Source organism: Miniopterus natalensis, chromosome 21 (genome assembly GCF_054644295.1).
Source record: "Miniopterus natalensis isolate mMinNat1 chromosome 21, mMinNat1.hap1, whole genome shotgun sequence".
Classification (NCBI taxonomy): Eukaryota; Metazoa; Chordata; class Mammalia; order Chiroptera; family Miniopteridae; genus Miniopterus; species Miniopterus natalensis.
Window position 1 is genome coordinate 6451813 of NC_142101.1, and position 5122 is coordinate 6456934.

A 5122-nucleotide genomic window follows, 5' to 3' on the forward strand; every position below is an offset into this window, starting at 1 on the left:
CCCCCCTTTTAGAAAATAAAATAAAAAATAATAAACCAAGTAAGTAGAAAATAACGTCTTCAGATGCCTACTCTAAGGTGAACCTGCCCCATGCACTGGTTTCCACGGAAATGGCCGAGTGCAGGAGAGGAGGACTGGGGAGATGCTACAGAGTCCATTGTATTCCTTAAAGTGCCTGCGTGTCCTAAGCTTATTTGTTGCCTTTTAATTCTGCAGAATCACATGATATTGTGGTGACAGGGAACCAAGAGTAGAAAAACATTTCTGCCTACAAGGCATAGAGCAGACGCCTATCATTCAAAGGAAGCAATCTGCAGGCTTTGTACAAAATATTTATCTCCTGGGGCTCTAGTTGGGCACAAGGAGACCCATCACTGTATCTGGACCTATGAATTTCTAGCACTATATCCAATATCTAGTTTTCATATTGTGTCATGGACATGCCTCTAAATGGCCTACAAATGCTGGTATCTGGGTCATTTTCTCGTGTCCTCTGCAGAGAAGCTGACAATGGACACGTCACTTGAAGTTGAGGGCTGTGGGAGAGAATTATCACACACTTTAGCTTCTGACCCTCACAGTTCCATTGATCATGCTCACATTTTAAATGGAAATAGAGTCATACTGGGAGTGTGGGTCCAATTTTGACTCAAGATGGGACATTCAGTTCAGAAATGTTAGGGATCAAATAAACTATCATCTCTGTTGAGGGACTATCTGGACCCATTGCTGAGAGGATCACAGGTCACAGTGTCTTTGGATGACAATATTTGATTTGTGATGTCACCAGTGCATCATCTTTAGTCCAGCCAAAGGGAGGTGTCATGGGGTGCCTCAGAAGAAGAGCTGCCTCTTCTTGGATCTGAGAACTGAGGGTGCCTTTGGAGCCAGGTAAGGAGGACTGTTGTCCTGTGTACTTAGTTTACTGTCAGAGTGGGGAGGTGTCCCTGTGGGACCAGCCCGTCCACCTCATTCTCATTACCTCCTGCCTCCTTGCGGCTGACTAGCCCCCAGGCCCCTTCAGCCACTGTGTGTCATTGAGATGCCGTCTGAGTAGCATCATTCAAGTGCGTGTTCATGAGGAATTCCCATCCTTTGAGTTGTCTTTTTTGTTGTTGAAATGTGGCCTAAATGACAAGTAGTGAAGGGTGTAAATATTAGTTATACATTGAATTCTGAGACTGTTTTTATTGGAACTTGTGAGCTCGTTCATTACCATAATTCAAACACTAGGACACAGGGAGGGGAGGGGGAACCAGGGTCAGTCATTTGTCTCTCTCATTCCATCCCATTACCATCTTACTTTGAGGACATTGATTCTGTGACTGGAGGCAGCAGCTGCCAGTGCCTGGGCTCCCAGAGGAGCCTTTGCTAATGGCCCAGGTGCTCTCACCCCACTGGCTTCCCTCCAGCATGTGCGCCACTGCCCTGTGCATCAGCCACCACCCTGTGAGCTGGACACAGAGAAGGAGGGACCCTGTGTGTGCTGAGCTGGCCACATTTCCCATAACTTGACCTGAATTATTTTTCCTTCTTTTGGCAAACTTCCATTTCCATTCTCTATCTCCACAGGGAACATGGTCCCCACTATGTGCATGAATCATCTACAGGATACTAGAGAGAGAAAGATACAGAGAGATAGATAGTTAGAGAGATACAGAGATAAATAGCCACAGACATTCGACCGGGGAGGACTTGGAGACATAGGGAGGAGGGGGGTGAGGGAAGGGGCAGCTCATGTAAGTTTCAGAAGGGCTGTGTCCGCTGACCAAGGCCACTGGCCACAGCTGTGAGAGGGAAGAGAAGCATCTTTCCTGCTTCTGGTAACAGGTCTGCACCCTGCTCCCTGGGCGGAGCTTCTGTCCTGAGACAAAATCTCAGGGCTGGAAGGAGAGGACATCATGTGAGTTTAAAGGGATGCTTTAGGGATCAGAGTCTGGTGGGAGCTGGGAGCTTCATGATACCTGAATCGTCAGGCATGTAACACACTGATTATGGATAAACCCTGAATATGTACTTCTAAGAGCTCAGAGCTTGACTGAGTGTGCACTTAGCTGACTGTGGTCCTTCATATCATAAAGAACCTCTGGAGCACAGGCTCTACAGAGCAGGCAGCCTTCTGAGCATTTGCTCACTGTTTCTCCCTCTGTCCCTTCTCTCCACCACTTCCTCGCTCTTTCCCTCTCACTTCATCTAAAAAATAAAAATAAAAAATGTCTTCTCGTGAGTATTAAGAAAAACAAAAACGTTCCACCTTCAAAGGGAATCAAAGGTCATTCCTGCCAAGGTTTTTATCTTAAGTCCCCAAATGTCACTGAATTACCTTTAAAAATGGCTTCAAAGGACCAGACAGGAAACCTGGATTAGTGTCTCTTTTTTTTGGATCCTCAGTAGGGGGTATAGTTTGCATTGCTTTTCAGAAGGTTTCTACGGGAGAGAGAGAGAAACATTCATGTGAGATTAGTTGCCTTCCACAATTATGCTGACCGGGAACCCCTCACCTCATCTTCAGAAACACCTAGAGAGTGACCACATCGGATCCAAACTGCCTACTTCTCTGGCTGTGGCCCAACCCCACAAGGTGGAAGGAAGGAAAGTAAGTATTTCTTGCTCCTGGCCCTGGTTCTCCTGTCCTTGTGTCTGGGGTTGTGGGAAATGCCATGTCCTGGACCCCCAAGCACCTTTTCTGCGATGTGGAGACTCCAGTGACTGCTCTCCCGAGGTTCTCAGGGAAGGAAAGAAAGTTTGTCTGGGACCCAAATCCTGGTTCAAATGTCCTTCCGTTCTGGGTGTGGGGAATCCCATGGCCTGAGGGCTCAAGCCTCTTCTCTGCAAGGTGGAGACTCCAGTGCATGCTCTCTGGGGTTACCATGGTTAATAAACTTGGTGCCATACAGGCCATGGCAGAGCTTTCTGGTCAGTAAGGGGAGGTGACAGGTGTCTGCTGTGAAGTCCCTGCCTCTTTTGCTGCCTGTGAGTGAAGGGGGCACAAGCAGAGCTCTGCCTGAGAAGCGTCTACTTTGCTTTCCCATGTGACCTCAGCCCCTCAGGCTCCAGAAGGGGAACCTGGGAGGGGAGCTCCTCACTTCCTCTCTCTACTCCTCCCTCACCATCATGTCTTTCCTCTAGCCCGTCCCTCCCTCACGGGCTGGCTGTACCCTGCTTGGAGCTGCTTCCTTGCACCATCAACCTCTGCAGGATTCCCTCTTTCTTCTCAGTGAAGCCCAAGTTCAAATAACAGGCCTTGTCCTGCCCACTGCTCCCCGGTGCCTCTCCTTCCTGCCCATTTTTCCACCTGCCCTCTTCCTCCTCACCTCCTCACCCCACTAATTGCCAGTGGATCCTTGACTCTGCCAATGCCCTGGGGACTCCCCCAGCTTCCTCCTGGGCCTCTGTGCACTTGAGAGACCAGTCCCATTTTCCAGCTTCTCCTCCATAAGGTCCCAGGTACTGACCTTCCTGAGGCTCCTCCTTCCTCCCCACCTTCCTCTGCTGCTCCCCCAACTCCTGAATCTCACACAACTTCACCAAGAAGCCCACAACTTCAATGTCAGTGCTCATGCACGTAGGTGACCAGCAGAACCCTGTTGAGACCACTTTCTTCTGACAGCACCTTCCATCCATCACATGTCTTCTAGGTGGGCGGGCTTAGCAGGCCGCAGATACTTGGGATCCAGTGACAGAGAGCTTGGAAGGCATGGTTGGGGCACAGACATGGGGTTGCTGTCCTGTTACAGGCATGGTTAGGGCACAGACATGGGGTGCTGTCCCACGTCTGGTGTACAGATGCCTCCCAGGAAGAGTTTAGAATTTAGATCAGTAACAGGATATGAAGCCATAAGAACCCATTCTGAGCTGTTCACAGTGCACTCAAGTCTCTCAAAACATGGAGGAAAGGCTGAGGTACGTTCTAGTATCATCATAGAAAATGAAGCTCAGAAAGTATAGGACAAGGGATATTGGAGGCGTTTGAGGCAGGTAATTTAAAACATTGTTTTTTGGATATTGTGATGTGTGCGCTACTTGTCTGGTTTTAAAATATGTAATTTGCTGTGATTTCCTTTTAAAAATACAGAAACGTCCTCTTGTACTTGCACAGCCACCCTCGCCCCCAAATTGTAAAACTTCTCATCTGTCCTCATATCTGTGTTGTTTGAGAGGAGTTTGTCTGCTCTTGGCTCAAACTATGACTTTAGACTTGAGGCTCATAAAGCTCCCTACTGAGCAAACTGTGCATGATGCCTGGGCCTTTCTTCCTCATTTTCTGGGGAGCAGGGAGGGACACATATTAGCTTCTGATAGTCACAGTTACATGCTCTCATTGTAAATAGAAATACAGTCATAGTAGGAGTGTGGATACAATTTTACTCAAGATGGGGCTGTATGGTCAAAAATTTTAGGGAACAAATACACTGTTATGTCTGTTTTCAGACCACCTGGACCCATTGCTGAGCAGGGTCACAGGTCGCAGTGTTTGTGGTTCACAATCTTTGTTTTCTGATGTCTCCAGCACATCATCTTAGTCCAACCACAGGGAGGTGTTATGGGTGCCTCAGAGGAAGAGCTGCCTCTTCTGGGAGCTGAGCGCTGAGGCTGCTGCAGGAGCCAAGGTCCCTGTCACAGGTAAGGAGGGCTGTTTTCCTGTATACTTAGTTTTGTGTTACAGCAGGGAGAGTTGCTTGTGGGACCAGGCCATCCATCTCACTCTCATTACCTCCTGGCTTCTTGGGGCTGACTGGTCCCCACTGTCATTGAGATGCTTTCTTAGTAGCACCATTGAAGTGCATGTTCATGAAGAATTTCCACCCTTTCAGTTGTCTTTTTTGTTGTTGAAATGTGGCCTAAATAATTAGTAGTGAAGGGTGTAAATATTAATTATACATTGAATTCTGAGGCTGTTTTCTTGGAGCTTCTGAGTTCGTTCACGACTATAATTCACACACCAAGAGAGAGGGAGGAGAGATGAACCAGGCTCAGTCATTTGTCTTCCTCTTTCTGTCCTGTTACCATCTCGCTTCAAGAACATTGTTCTGTGACTGGAGGCAACAGGTGCTGGTGTCTGGATCAGCCTTTGCTAATGGTCCAAGGGCTTCATCCCAGTGACTTCCTTCCAGCATCTGTG